The following is a 17,476-nucleotide window of genomic DNA, read 5'->3' on the forward strand; positions in this document are numbered from 1 at the left end:
ACGATTGTTGATCAGTGGTTAGGATCACAAGGGCCAATGATTTGAACGGTTTGGATTGAGGTGAACAATGTGCATATGCTTATAGATAGTCAGACTTTGCCCTTTTTGTCATTTGTTGATTCAATAGTACAAAAACGTCAATTTGAAATTTGGGACTATCCGTTTGGGTTAATATTTAAATAATCTGTGTGCTCTACCTTGGAATCTTAACAAAGGGTTGGTAAGGCCACACACGTGTGAACCCTGATACACGTAGATAAGACACGTGTGTGGAATATAAGCCTTCCGTCAGCTCAGCTGGGCAATATCCTTTAGATCTTCTGGCCTAAATATGGGGCCATTTCTCTCTTCACCTGGGCCAATGTACAAAATCATGACTAAAACCTCTAAAATCACATGGCGTGGCCCACTTGAATTTTGGGTTTTTCGTTCATCTTGGTGCATGCATTGTGAACCGTTAATTAATAGGACTGTCGTGATCGATCACAGTAAAATGTGATTTTGTCTGATGTAATGCCATTACTTAACCTTGTCGGAGAAGATGATGAATAGTTGGATGTTTTGTATCCCTCTCCAGTTGACTCTTCTTATACAATTGCCAATGAGATGCCTGTTGCTCTCTCACGGTTGATTTGGGACCGAAGTCTTTATTAGCGGCAAGAAGTCCTGCCCAACCGACTCTTATCATCTCTCATTTCCACACTCTTTTTGGAAGAATGTAAGTTCAACTGACCTCTAAATTCTCTCCTCTTTACTTAGACTATTTGAGTTTTGGATCATCCTAAATTGGATGTCACACATTCATGGTGATGGGCTCCACACATAGCGTATAGGTTAAGAAAGTAGATTGCGTAACACTATAGCTTACTGAGTAAATTCTATAGGGCCCACCATAATGTGTGTGCGCGTTATCCGCAACGTCCATCAGCCTTTTCAGCTCATTTAAGAGCATGAGTTCAGAATGGAAGCGTATCCAAAGCTCAAGTGGACCATACTGTGGGAAATAGTGGGAATTGAACACCTACTATTTAAAACTTCTTGGGCTACAGAAATTTGGGATCGAGCTGTTATTTATGTTTTTTCTTTATCTATGTCTATGTGACATTTTAAACAGGTTGGATGACAAATAAAAATATTTGTGGGCCCTAAGAAGGTTTTTGTTAGATTTGTCCATTGGCGAATCTTCAATCCACGGCAACAAAAGATGGTGAAGAATATGTCGAACGGAACTGGATACGTCTCACGTCGTTGGAAATGAGTTTGCTTGCTTTACACGTGAGAACGTGATGTGTTTAATGGAAACTCTTTTTCCTCTGGAATTCCATGTAACTAATCATGTGATTATAATCCTCTCCTCTAAAGTCTCTCAATCTTTTAGATTTATGGAGATGAAATGTGTTAGTTTTTATAACTATATTAAAATAAGTTGGAGTCACTGGCCACTAAATTTCCATTCAATCCCAACTTGAAGGTGGGTGGAGCCCACTAAGACATTATGCCTTTCAATTTTCATGGTGGATGTCATTATCCCCATTATTTCCTTTGGAGTAGTCTGCTTGAGATTTGGATATGCTTTAATTTTGGACTCATGCTCTGAAATAAGCTGGTAAAACAGTTGGATGGCATGGATGAATGCGGATTGCGTCCTACCCCCTCCCGTCTCTATCCACAAATGGGTAGCTCTATGGGTGGGCCCACCGTGATATATTTGTTTATCCATGCCATCTATTCCTTTTCTCATATCATTTTAAGTTATAAGCATAAAAATAAAGCAAATCCAATGCTCAAGTGGACCATATCACATATGACTCTTTTTTTTTAAAATTAATTGTTAGCTTGTTAGTATACCCCACTGTTAGTTCACACTTCACTGTTAGCCACCCCTACCTGAGAATTGATACCATGACCTCAATGTTGAAACGAGGTATCTTTAAATCAATCTACCACTTTAGCCATGGATCAGGGTGTATCATATGACTCTTGCATTTAATGCAACCCAAGCTTATTATTTAGTGTGGTCCGCTCGAGCATTGAATTTGCCTCGTTTTTGTGCACATACCTTAAAATGATATGAGAGAAGGGACAGACGGCATGAAGAAATAGATACATCACTATGGGCCCACCACAAAATTAACAATTTGCTGCTAGAGATGGGCAAAGGTAGGATGCAATCCCCCTCCAGCATGGATAAGAAGCATGCATCACGGTGGGCCCCATAGAATTTACTAGCATACTGAGTTAGTAAGCAATCCGCTCTCGTAAGTTATGCTTAACTTACAAAGCTTCCCAATGGATGACCTCACTACTTAAAGATTACCCAAGCAAGGTATGGACATCCCATTACATACTATTCATATAAAAATTCTCTCGAAGCACTCCATCTCATCCACCAAAAAAAGGCCAGATCCGACGGTCCCTTTCCCTGAGCCATCCATCACGAACGCGACCATGTTTGTAATGCAACAGCCAGAACTAAAAGAGATTGTGTGTAAATGACTACCATCATAGAAAAAACTAAAATGGGTAAACCGTCCACATACACAAAGGAGAGTGGTTAGTTTGTCTTACATCTTTGGGATGGTTTTTATTAGCCTTGTCTTGGATGGTTCGGACATTTTTAGAAAGTCAGCTTTGATTTCATGACACATCAAGCGACAGGGTTGGTTGATGAGATTCTGAATTTTACTTGTTCTTTGTTTGTTTGGATGAGTTAAATGATGATTTTTGGAAATGGTTTTTGGTTCTAATTTCAGTGGCCTTGATAAAGGGATTTTTACCACAGAATTCCTTGGCAATTTGCATTTTTACCAAACAACGCCTTTACGGAAGGAAAATCCAGGCAGATGCTTTTCCAAGGGGCGCAAGTACCAAAATGATCATTGTTTTTTTTTTTTCTTCTTTTCTTTTAGAGGTAGTGAAGTCGAGAATTATGGAGTCTACATGATATGAGTTTAACATCCAATCCATTTAACATATGAAACCCACTGAGATGTTCATACCTTTTAAAAATTTGGCTACTGGAATCACTAGGAGGGCTACAAATGAATTTAGATGATCTTGATTGGTGTATATTAATTTTTATAATTTGGTCCATCTTATCATTTGATTTGTCAGATTTTTGGTCCTTCTCATAATCATGCTATGGTACATCTATTGGATGGGTTAGATGTCAGACATATGCCTCGTGGGCCCCACAATTCTTGATTCACCAATTCTTAAAGAAAAAGTTAAAATGAGGCGTTTAGATAATTTCTTTTTTGAATTAGCATCACTTGATAATTTTAGTTAGTAGTGTCATTATTTGGTAAAATCCTATTTTTAGATGAATTTTGCTGCAAAATTTTCTTTGACAAAAGCACATATGTAACATGTTATCATTATTTTTATGGGATTTTATAAAATACTACCTAATTTTAATAGAATTCACATTTTGGTATTTGAAAAAAATGTTTTTATTAAATTACCTCATCAATCTAAGTTCCAATGAGCTAACTTCAATGAGATTTTGTTAATGGTATTTAAATTGAATGAAATATTTTTCATATATGACAACATTATCCTCCGTCGATTAAAAAATGGAAAATAATTCTTTTCATGAGATACTCCATATGCGTGGTCATGCTGAGGGTATGCCTACAACTAACCGAGCACCAAATGAGGGAGAACATGCATCAGATCCACCTCATTCATCAGGTGTGCCGTCGCACATTCATGACGAATCCAAAAATCCAATCCAATCCAAGACTTAGGTGACCACATGGGAGGGAACGATGTAAATTAATGCCTAAAAACTGTAAATTCTTTTGGTGTGTGCCACACGAGGATTTGAATGTTCTAACCTCCGAGGAATCCAATCATCCTCGTATGGCATGTCAAATGAGTGGATTGGATGGCATGCACACCATGGTGGACCCACACACAATTTGGACCGTTTAAATGGTGGGACTTCCCATCTCAACCACCACCCATTGTGCAACAGCTTTGAATCGGCGTGATTATGATGTTGTTAAGGAGACACGAGTATAGGGTCCTTACTCTTGCTCGGGTGGTAGACTCTGAGGAGTTTCAACACCCAGACAAGGGTTCGAGTACCCATAGGTGGTGAAGCGTGGGTGTGTGGGGTGTGTGCATGTTAAAACAAAAAGAAAGAAGGAGACACGAGGATACACATGTAGATGAATGACTGTATTTAGTTAAACATGTGCGAATTTTGCCTTTGCGGATAGAACAATCGAGGTGGGCAGATTGTATGACATGATTAGTGTGATCTACCAAGTGAGATCTTGGTGATCAATAGGATCCGACTCCAAATATCATGGATATTTAATCTACTCCTAAGGTGTACTGCAACGATTGTTACATAACTCGAGTTAGCTCGGCTAACTCGCTCGACCTGACTCAAAATTGCTCGATTTGACTCGGTTCGAAATTGAGTTCGAGTTGACTCAAGCTGATTTTTTGAGCTTGAAAAATTTTTGAGCTGAGTTCAAGCTTACCAATTCGACTCAACTCGAATCAACTCGGTGACTCAGTTATTTTGATATTTATGTTTCTCACCAAGTGTTTGATGAAATGACTCAATGAAGTGCTATTTCAGGTGCATACATTCTCGGCGGGATTGGCTAGTGGCGTGGAAGGAATTGATACAAAACAAATCACTAATAAAAAAAAATTTCAAATTATAAAATTGCCCTCAAATCATGATTTTACTGTTGCCCACACAGTGTTTGATGAAATATGTATATATTGCTGCTACCGTTTTGCATTTTGTGAAAAATCGAAGGTGCACTCTATATGTTTGTGAAAATGTCGCATAGGCACGAACTCAGCTCAAACTTGGCTCAAACCAGCACAAGCTGCTGACCGAACCGAGCCGAGTTCAAGCTGGGGTTAGTTACTGACCGAATCGAGCCGAGTTGTGCCAAGTTTGACTTGGTTTGACTCGTGTATAGCTCTAGTGCTAGACGATAACAAATCTAAGGTAAACTAAGGATTTTAGACTTACTATAATATATTTGCACATTAGTGAAAAATCTAAGCTAAAACTAAAATAGACAATATTGCACTGTAGAAATTGATTGATTGTGTGTGGTGAGGGTTTGAAGCTCTTTATCGAGTGCTGGTTATATAAGCTTGGAAGATCGGTGGTTGAGTGGGGGTTTCTTTAATAGTCTGTCAAGGTGACTTGGCCATGTCCTAATAGGATTCATATTCTTTATACCATTGTAATCTGATCTCCTTTTGATTTTGAAACAATTTGTTTCTTAACCCTATGTAATCTTCGAAAATACATCGATCATCTATAAAAAGTTTTCCTTTTTGGCATGATTGTGAGAGATGACTTTGTCATGCATATCTTGAATTACGATATATCTAGCATCCACGGGTCTTTATGTAGCTGGTTGCATATGCTGATTAGTTACACGTGCTGTTAGGGATTTGTGCTGCGGAATTACACAGATCGAGATCTAGGATAACAATCCAATAACGTCAAGCAATCACAAGAGAAAATAAAGATTTAACGTGGAAAACCCTTGCGGGAAAAAAATCAAGGCACAAAGTGACAGAAATCCACTATGAAAATAAATTACAAGAGAGAGGACTTATCCAATTCGAACAATCTCGAATCTCACCCTTGCTACACCCTTTGATAACCCTAGAACCCTTTAGGAACCCTTGAAAAACTTTTAGAAAGCTTTAGAATCACTTAAAATAACCCTAAGGACCCTTATTTATAGTTTAGGAAACTCCACTTACGCACCTAGTTCGGAAAAGTCCGGAAACCGCCTCAAATTTACGCAGTCCGCGCAGGATCTGCATAACCTCGACTAGTCGAAGGAGGGCCTCGACTGGTCAAGCAACCTGCTCGACCGGTCGAGTCATCCCCTCAACTGGTCGAGCAGCCCGGATACCAAAAAAATCAAGCTTGCTGGACTTTGAGTCGAGCGAGTCTCGACGGGTCGAGTGGACCCTCGACCGGTCGAGTAGCGGAGAAGACTTCTGACAACAATCTCTACCAAGTCTTCAATCTTCAGCCATGTAGCTGCTTGACCTCTTCTCTTATCTCTGCACTGCATCATAGTTTCAATCAACACTTCTCGTGCACACTCCGTCCTTCTTGTACGCCACCGCCAAGCCTAGAGAAGTTGCACAGAACTTGAACTTCTCTATAGGAATGACCTTGGTGAGCATGTCTGCTGGATTCACGCTGGTATGAATTTTCTCCAGTGTTACGCCTCCTTCCTCAAGCACCTGTTAGATAAAGTGATGATGAACATCAATGTGTTTAGTACGTGAGTGATAAACAGAATTTTTATCCAAATTGATAGTGTTCTCACTATCACAGTTAACTGGCACAGCCTCCTGCTGAAGTCTCAACTGATTTATCATGCCTCTGAGCCAAACACCTTTTTAAAACCCTTCCGTCATTGTTATATACTTTGCTTCGGTTGTGGAAAGAGCCACCATGGACTGAAGCTTCGACATTCAACTGATTGCTTCACCCGCTAGTGTAAACGAGTATCCTGAAGTAGACTTCCTGGAATCTATACTGCATGCGTAGTCGGAATCCACATACCCTACCAACTTGGTCCCTGTTTTCTCAAAAGTTAAGACGTAGTCTTTCGTATCTCGAATGTATCGAAGTAGCCATTTCATCGCTTCCCAATGTTGTTTATCGGGGTTTGACATGTATCTGCTCAAAACACTGATTGCCTGTGAAATATTCGGTCTCGTATAGACCATGGCATACATTAAACTGCCAACTACATTCGAATAGGGCACATGAGACATAACCTGCTTTTTCTCATTGGATTTAGGACATTATTCTGAGGAAAGCTTGAAGTGAGCCGCATGGGGAACGCTCACCAGTTTTGCCTGATCCATCCCATACTTGATCAATACTTTTTCAAGGTATTTTACCTATGATAACCAAAGTCTGCTCCTATTCTTGTCTTTATAAATATATATGCTGAGAACTCTTTTTGCAGCTCCCAGATATTAATATCCCTAATAACCGAGTCTTCGGTATGTTGATTTCTGACATTTCATGGCAGACGATCAAGATATCATCAACAACAATATTAGGATGATGAATTTTTTATCACTCAGTATCTTATAATAGACATAGTGATTGTATTCACTCTGAGTAAATTTTTAACTCACCATGAAAGAATCAAATTTTTTATACCACTGCCTAAGCGACTGTTTCAGGCTATACAACGACCTCATTAACCTACAAACCTTCTTCTTTGGCCCTTTAACTTCGTACCCCTCTGGTTGCTTCATGTAGATCTGTTCTTCCAATTCTCCGTGTAGGAATATAGTGTTCACATCCATTTGTTCTAGCTCGGGATCGTATTGGGCAACCAGCGCTAACACGAATATGATAGATACCTGCTTTACCACCGGCGCGAATATCTCTGTGAAGTCGATTCCTTCTCTCTGAGCATAAACCTTTGCTACCAACCTTGCTTTGTATCTATCATGTTTCCTTTTGAATAACCACTTACATCCGATCACTTTTCGACCCACGGGAAGCTCACCAACTCCTATGTGTGATTTTTGTGCAACGAGTCCATCTCATCGTCCATAGCCGCCTTATACTTTTCTGCATCAAGCTCATCAAGAGCCTTCTGAATAGTAAACATGTCTCCCTCACTGTAATGAGGGCATATGCAACATTAGTGTTGTCTCTGTATCTTGCCATAACCTGCGATCACGCGGTGGGTTCCTTTTCACAGGTGGCTGCTCCACCTGATCATGTACCTCTGTCTTCGCATCTATTTCTGCCTAAGTATCATCTATGTCATTCTGGACGTGTACGATCACCCTTTCTGGTTCTTGTTACTCATCTTGATCATTCTTATGAAATAGGGAACTTTCATTGAATCTGATGTCACTTCTAGTGATGAACTTGTATGTAACCTTGTTGAATAACGTGTAACCTTTCACACCAATGGCATAGCCAATAAAGATATACTTTTTGGCTCTATGGTTTAGCTTATCTCTCTCAACTGACGGTACATGAGAGTAAGCCTCATAACCAAATATGTGTAGATTTGAGTAATCAATTTTCTGACCACTACATACTTCCTATGGGATTTTATATTCAATTGCCGTTGAAGGAGACCGGTTCACCAAATAACAAGCCGTGTTAATGGCCTCAGTCCATAGGTCCTTGCCCAACGCAGCATTACTTAACATGCATCTGACCCTCTCCAGAAGAGTCCGATTCATTGGCTCAGCCACACCGTTTTGCTCGGACGTGTGGCGCACTGTGTTGTGCTTGATGATCCATTCATCCTTGAAATAATCATTAAACTCAGTGGAAGTAAATTCTCCACCATTGTCAGTTCTTAAAACCTTTATTTTTCACCCTGACTATTTTTCCACCATTGCCTTGTATTGCTTGAATATGGTGAAAACTTCGGATTTATGTTTCATGAAGTAAACTTAAACTTTCCTGGAGTAGTCGTCAATGAATGAAACAACCATGACGATCCCCCAATGGAAACTTCAGGCGATAGCCCTCATACATCAGAGTGCACATAATCAAGCACTCCCTTACAAACATGTTTTCCAGATTTAAAAGACAGTTTAGATTGTTTACCATATATACAATGCTCGTATATATCTAAATTAGAATTTTTAAAAGCTGGAATCAAACATTGATCAGAAAGTACCTTCATGCCTCGCTCGCTCATGTGGCCCAGACGAGCATGCCACATACGTAGAGACGTGAAGTCTGCAATAGCTGTTGCCGCTCCACTTGCCAAAGTGCTCCCAATCAACCTGTAAAGGTTTTCGTGCCTCTACGCTCTCATAACCACGAGTGCTCCTTTTGAAACTTTAAGGACACCATCAATACCGGTGAACTTGCACCCTATAGCCTCGAGTGCACCGAGAGAAATCAGACTTTTCTTCATATCAGGAACGTGCCTGATGTCAGTCAAGGTACGCTCCATCCCATCAAACATCTTGATGCTCACCGTACCAATAGCCACAACATTACAGGCATTGTCATTGCCCATAAAAACCTGTCCACCATCGCATTCCTTGTAACTGGCGAACTAACTCTGATGAGGAGTCATGTGATATGACGCTCCTGTATCTAGGATCCACTCATCTGCATGATTGTCGTGAACATGTCCGATCATGGACACAGACAGAACTTCACCACCACTTGTCTTTTCATTAGATGTGACAAAATTGGTCTCCTTGGAAGAATCTGCTGAATTTTCTTTCTTCGCTTTAGGGTTTCTATAATCCTTCTTCATGTGTCTAGACAACCCAAAATTTCAACACTTTAATTTTCCTTTGCCCTTGCCCTTGGATTTGGATTTAGGCCTTGAGGATACTGTACCTAGCTCAGAATCTTTGCCCCCTCGTAATCAGTGCATCGGAAGATATCGTCATGTCACCATTTAGCTTTCTCATAGCCTTCTCTTGAAGGGCTGAGATAACAGTATCAACACTTAGAGTTTTATTTGCAGTGCACATCGTGTCCCTGAAAGACTCATATGATGCAGGAAGAGAATTCAACAATATACATGCATGTTCCTCATCTTTGACCACTTCTTTCATATCCAACAATTTGCACACCAATTTAATAAAGTTGCTGATATAGGCTTCTAGATCTCCACCCTCTACCATCTTGAAGGTATAACACTGTAGTTTCAAGTGTAGGCGATTTTCAGAGGACTTTTTTGCATAAATGTTCCTAACTTCACCCACAAACTAGCCGTAGTTTTCTCCCTCAAAACATTATAGAGAACCTTATCTGTGAGACATAAACGGATAGAGGCTAAAGCATTACTATCAAGGTTTTCCCATTCATCATCTTTCATGGTAGATTTTCGCTTCTCAAGAGCCTTAATCTCGCATTGCTTGGTTAACAGGATAATTATCTTAACCTTCTATAACTCAAAATTATTTTTCCCCGAGTACTTTTCAATATCAATCAAACTTGCCGTTTCCCATTATTACTAATCCTGCAGATTCAAATCTGTGCCCTAACGATTGCTTTGATACCACTTGTTGGGGATTTGTGCTGTGGAATCACATAGATTTAGATTTAGGATAGCAATCCAATAACGTCAAGCAATCACCAGAGAACACAAAGATTCAACATGAAAAATCCTTGCGGGAAAAAACTACGGCACAAAGCAACAGAAATCCACTATGAAAAGAAATTATAAGAGAGAGGATTTACCTGATTCGAACAATCTCGAATCTCACCCTTGTTACACCCTTTGATAACCCTAGAACCCTTTAGGAACCCTTAGAAAATTTTTAAAAAGCTTTAGAATACTTTATAATAGCCCTAGAGACTCATATTTATAGTTTAAGAAATTCTACTGACGCATCTAGTTCGGAAAAGTCCGAAAACTGCCTCAAATTTATGCAGTCCACGCAGGATCCGCGTATCCTCAACTGGTCGAGGAACCACCTCGACTGGTCGAGCCATCCCCTTGACTGGTCGAGCGGTCCGGACACCAAAAACCTGTGCTCGCTAGACTTTGAGTTGAGCAACTCCCTCGACCGATTGAACCTGACCCTCGAGCGGTTGAGCAACAAAAAAAAAAAAACAGATTAAAGGCTTCTCACAACGCGTGCTACTTATAAGAATGTCACGCGTCTTCCACACATTTTTTCTTTTATCGGCCACCGAAGTGTGTATAGCTATGAGTAATACTGCTTTTGGCCTATGTATGTCGCTGAGTGTATGGATCCAAGAGGCGCGAGAACAATCTTGCTTTGGGTTGTTCGTACGATAATGTCACATGTGTAGCGTCCTATTGGGCCAAAAAATCTATTTACACTTCGCCTATTACGGAAAATTTACAGCAAAATTCATCAAAAAGTAAAATTTTACCAAATAATGTATCTACTAACTAAAATTACCGGATGATGCTCATTAAGAAAATAAATTACCCCAACACCTCATTTTAGCTTTTCCTTTAAGAATTGGTGAACCAAGAATTGTAGGGCCACGAGGCATGCCTATGACTTCTAACCAATCCAATAGATGCAACATATCATGATTAAGAGAAGGACCAAAACTCTGGCAAATCAAATGATAAGATGAGCCAAACTACAACAATCAATATACACCACTCAAAATCATCTAAATTCATTTGTAGCCCTTCTGCTGATTCCATCAGCCAAAATTTTAGGTGGTATGAACATCCCAGTAGGTTTTATATATTAGATGGATTAGATGTTAAGCACATACCATGTAGACTCTATAATCTCGACTCCACCTCAGCTAAAAGAAAAAACAAAAAAGAAAACAATTATCGTTTTGGTACTTGCCTGGATTTTCCTCCTATAAAGGCATTGTTTGGTAAAAATGCAAATTACCCACGAATTACGTAGTAAAACTTTCCAATGAATTGAGGGAGCGGATGCGGTAGTGTGGGCCACTTGAGTTTTGGATCCGTGTCATTTTTTTAGATAATGTCCTAACATGTGCTTGAAAAACTAATGGAAGGAATAAATGTTATAAAGAGTTGCAGCAACAGGAAGATGTCGTACGTGCCAACGTTAGTTTCGCCAGCTCATGTTAAAATAAGATCCCAAATAATGATAGATCCAAGACCCAAGTGGGCCACGCCATAGGAAGCAGTAGGGATGAAAACGCTCACCATTAAAATCTACTTGGAGCCAACCCTGATGTTAATATGCAATCTATCCCATTTATAAGCTGATTCCCAACTAAAGATGAAGGGAAAACACAAATATCAGCCGGATGGTCCCAATAAATTTTCAATGATGGGCGTTCTGTCTACATTGTTTCTTGTGGTGTGGCCCACTTTCATGAGATCCACCCAGCCATCCGGTACCCTACCCATGTCTCATTGTGACCTCCACACAAGGCCTGATTCAACGGAAGCGGATTGGCTGGTGTGGGTACGTGTCGTACTAAGACGAGAGCTAACGCTACTCGAGCTCAGAGTTGTACAAACGGTTCGAAGGACATCAAAGTTACATGGCCCCAGAATTATGTATTTATCATATTTACACCGTTCATCTATTTTTTTAGATCTAATCTCAGATATGATTAATTTCCAAGGCTCTAATTGGACCACACCACAAAGATTAGTGGAGACAATATTTTCACCCCTAAAACATTCATAGGGCCCGCCGTAACGTTTACTTTCCATCCAATCTGTTCATAAGGTCACATAGACCTGGATGAAGGAAAAAAAACAAATATTTCTGTGACCCCCGAAAGGATTTCAATAGTAGGTGTTCAATCCTCCACTGCTTTTTACAGTGTGGTCCACTTGATTTTTGGATCTGTCATCTTTTCCGGCTCAAGCCTTACGACGAGCTCACCAATCGGACGGATGATTTGAATATAACTCATATCTCATGATGGGACACATAGAACTTAATGATGTCATTACACCGGCCACATAGGTGGTGTGTGGTATACCAGCCAATCCGCTTCCTGATTTAACACTTAGGGCCTGTTTGTTCACGCTGAATTTTTGTACTTAACATGGAATTCGAAAATTTTTTTATGTTCAATGGTGTTTGTCAACACATAAGAAGGAAAGCGCTCCACGATTTTATATTGAAAATTTTCCATGATGATAGAAATCTTTTGCATTGAAAATTTTCAGTGATGGACATCTAACTAATGAAGAATGCGCTTTGTGATTATTATTTTTTTAATCTAAAATAACCCCATGGGAGAGAGATGTTCTCCCTTGCGTTATACGCATCCAACTTTTAACATGGGGCACTTCTTTGAGCGCACCATGATATATGTGTTTCTTCCATTCCATTCATCCACTTTAAAAGATCATTTTAGGGCTTATACCAAAAATGATAGAAATATAAATCTCAATTGGACCACGTCACAGGAAAACAATAGTGATTGGATATCCACATTTAAAATTCTCCTAAGGCCCAATGTACTGTTTATTTGACATCCAATTTGTTGATTAGGTCATATTGACCTAGATGAATGGAAAAAAACAAAGATCAGCTTAATCCAAAACTTTTATGGCCTCCAAAAAGTTTTTAATGGTCGACATTCATTTAACACTATTTTCCTGTAATGTGGTCCACTTGAGATTAGGATATACCTCATTTTTTATCACATACCATAAAATGATCTAGAAACATAGATGGACGGCATGGATAAAACACATACATCATGGTAGGGTTGCATAGCACCGACCACCAGCCAATTGCTGGTGGCACGGGAGTAGCCATTCGGATTGGATACTGACATGTTGAGTAGTGAGACTGGCTACTGAAGTTATGTCACCAAGTTATGTGGGCACCATCATGATGTATGTTTTGTATCCACACCGTCCATCCATTTGGAAATATAATTTTAGGTAAAAATCCAAAGAATGAGTCAAATCCAAAGCTCCAGTGGACCTCACCACAGAAAACAGTGGGGAGAGTGACGTCCATCATTAAAAACTTAAATAAGCCGCAAAAGTTTTTGATCAAGCTGATATATTTTTTTTTCCCTTCTTTCATGTCTGTGTTAACTTGTGAACAAGTTGAAATTCAAATAAAAATCACGGTGAGCCTTATGAAGGTTTCAACAGTAGGCATCAATCTCCCCGCAGTTTTTTGTGGTGGGCTCAACTATATATTTGGATATGCCTCATTCTTTAACTCATGCTCTAAAATTAAATCTCCGAATAGATAGATGGTGTAAATAAAGCATATACATCATAGTGGGCCCACATACATCATAGTGGGCCCATGGAACTTGATGACGTTACTTCAGTAGTGAATCTCGCTATTCAACTTGTCAGTAGCTAATCCACATCCAAGTAGGATGCAGATTGGTGGGTGATCACACCAGCTATATAACTACTGTAGTGACATCAGCAAGATCTGTGGGTCCCGTCATGAGGTATGTGTTATAATCAAACCATCCATTCATTTGGCGAGCTCGTATTAAAGCTTGAGATGAAAAAAAAAGCTGCAAAAAGTAGCAGGGGATTGAACATCTACTATTGAAATCCTTTTTGGGGTCACAAAGTTTTGGATCAATATGATTTTATTTTTTTCCTCTTCATACTGGTATTTGTGACCTTATGAACATATTGGATGGAAAATAAATTTAAATAGGCCGCAAAAGTTTTGTATCAAATTATATTTTAAGTGTTTTCACTTCATTTTTTTGGAAATTACCTTATAAAGGGTTTGGATAGCATATAAATATTTTAGGTGTTTTCCCTTCATCCAATTGAGAATGACCTTATCAACGGTTTGGATAGCATATAAATATAAGGTGGGCCTTGTTTAGAGTTTTGGTCACCACTAGTGTTCAATCCTATAAAACACATGGTGATTCCCGCTAAGAGGAATTGAGGGCCTTATAATAATATTTTAGTTTATTTGAATTAAATATAATAATTTTAATTTCATTTAATAAAAAATAATTTCTTTAAAATGTACAACATTTCCAAATGAGAGAGAGAAAGAGACAAATGTGTCAAATTAACATATTTCAAACATTTCATATGTTTGTTAACAAATAATTTATTCCAGATTCAGTACTTAATTTTTAGACTTCAGCCATAATTATTACACAAGTTTTTCTTTACTTAAGATTTCAGATTCAAGCTTAAATTTCAGATTCGGTCTCTAGACTTCATATTTAACGAACGAGGCCTTGCGGAAGCCCCCCACAGAGAATATCATAAAATTATAGGTAAAATGTTCACATCGCATGGCCCACTTAATTTTTGTAATAGAGAAATATTTGGAGAATTCTTTCATCCTCATGAGGACGTTTGAATGGATTAGATGGCATGTTAACACTGTGGTGGGCCATACACAAACTAACGGTACATCTGCACATTCCAATTATTTCCTATGATGCATTCCACCAGAGTCTTGGATCATCATCATACCTGGGTTCTGGAGTAAACTTGAGGCAGCTAAACTGATGGACGGTGTGGATCTCATGAAAGGTCCAAACACGTGATGCTTGATCAGCAGTAGGCACACCACCCATACCCCACGAGATACTGTAGATATAACAGATCTGGAGACCTGGAGGCGTGAAAGAGAAGGGAAGATTTTTATTATAAAAAAAAATTATTAGATACTCCATTAATAGAATATGACGCTTGATACACAAGCACCATTATAAGTATACACGTGGCATATGTCAATTCAAACAAAACTCAATTAAATTGCTGAGATCACTTAGCCTTGAAAAGTTCTATTATTTGATTTCGTAAATATTGTTTGTTGAATGGGTATTTTCGTCATTTAGAAAAAATTATACACTTGATCTAACTAACGGTAGCAAAATCTAATGGAAGGTAACGTAATAGATATTTAATAAAAATATTTTAAAATAAGGAACCAAAATGTAAATTTTATAGCAGTTAAGTAGCATTTTGTAAAGTTTTCTCTTACTGGTTGATTTGAGCAATTTTTTGGGCCAGAGCTTGTTTGATGGGTGGCCCAGAATTTTTAATAGTTCCCCACCACCTTCGTGCATCTACATGGCCCACCATAGTCGAGTCCAAGTAGCAGACAGCCGTCTAAAGTTGGCAAAAGGAATTGGCTATACATATGCCATCATGAAGCATTTGTGATATCTGAAAAAATCATTAGGTGGGCTCCAATGCGAATCTCCAAAATCAAGCAGTCCATCATAAAGTAGGCCACATGTATGAAAAAAGGAAAATTAAATTCTTAATTATCAACATTCATCATATGCAAGCAGCCACTTGAATTCTTGGTCATGGCACATGCATGGTGGGGCCTGCCTGGGGTATTGCACACATGTGAGACATCAGTTGGACCTTAGATTGAATGGCTAGGATCATCAGATCTAGGAGAATTTGGGCGTTCTTAATGTGAAACCAGCAGTTTGGACTACTAAACATGGGCCCCACGTGAACGGATACTCGGCAATTATAGAGCCATAAATTCAACATCATTTATGCATGGGTGGGGTATACGGTAGATGAATGACAAACGACTACTCAAGCAGCCCGTTGGTATGACTCTAGCGGCTTGATTGGGACAGGTCCGGAAATGGAGCCGTCTCTCATGAGTCATGGGAGCTGGATGAGCTATGGAAAACGTGTGGTGATCAGCAATGTTGATATGGTGGGCCACCACTTCGATTGGCTCTAGGCCGAGAGTCCTAGGTGAATTACCAGTATGTTACGCATGCAATTCTAACTGAATTCTTAGTGCCTGCGTATCATCGGTCGTAGCAGAGTATAAATGTTTTATTCTCCTCTTTTCGCAAACATAGTTACATATCTTCTTTCAGGCTTTGAAAGTAACTGCAAAATTTTCAAATTGTGAGGTTTTTCTTGAGATTTTATAGAAATATTTCTTCAAACATTAAAATTTTAAATATGTTTATTATGCATTGCTAAACGATTTAAATATTAATTATACAATTATATGACTTTATTAAGCACCCACACACATGCATACACACAACACAAATGAAATATCAAAGCCATCCATCACGTTATGCAAAAGTGGGTCCACTCACGAGGGTTGCCATGATGTTAGAAATAAGTGGACGTGCAGAATAGCTAGCTTTAGACAATTACATCACAACCATACATTTTTTTTTTTAGTTAATGGCGGCTTCATTAGATATATGGATAGAGAATTTATATATTATTTCCTTTATGATGGGATATGGATTGAATGGATTAGAAGAACTACCAAAATCGATAAATCAACAATAATAATTTTATTATGATGTATGTATTTTATACCTATGTTATTGGTGCATAGAAAATCATTATGATTGGACGCATGTCATTGAAAATTTCTTACAATGTACAAAAGTTCTAAATCAAGTTAATATTTTTCCTTCGTTCAAGTTAAGTGACTTTATCAACAACTTTATGGTGAATAAACATTTCAGTAAGCCCCAAGAAGGTTTAAATGGTAAGCATTGAGCCACCGTTATTAACTTTTATAATGGGATTTGAATCTGCTTCATTTTTAGACCATGTATTAGAATAGGTTGGCAAATCATACTTATAACATTGATATTAAATACATCCATCATGGTGGACCCCACAATCGTGGATCCACCCAATATGCATCCCTTCTGATGAAGATTGGATATTTCACTCGTGCCTTGCTGGCATTTGTGGTGGCGGTTGCAATGGCTGACTTTTACACGCTGGTTTGCTTAGCAAAGCTTCTTGATTATACAGTTAAACTTTAAAAGACTTTTTGCGTAAATCTCGGGATACTTTAGCCATAAATTCGTGATAAATTAAAACACGTGGAATATTTTAAATTATCACGATATTTTTCGCAATAATATCAATTACTTGATTTTCGCGAAAACATAGAGAGATTTTCGACATCTCCGCTATATTTGCCACAGTGCTTAAATGAGAACCCCGTTGTGTCATTCGCTAGTCTACTTTCCTAGAGCCACGTGGATGGAACTTTCGTAAGATCCACTCCGTCTATCAGGTACGTAGACTCA

Source organism: Magnolia sinica, chromosome 18, assembly GCF_029962835.1.
Source record: "Magnolia sinica isolate HGM2019 chromosome 18, MsV1, whole genome shotgun sequence".
Lineage (NCBI taxonomy): Eukaryota > Viridiplantae > Streptophyta > Magnoliopsida > Magnoliales > Magnoliaceae > Magnolia > Magnolia sinica.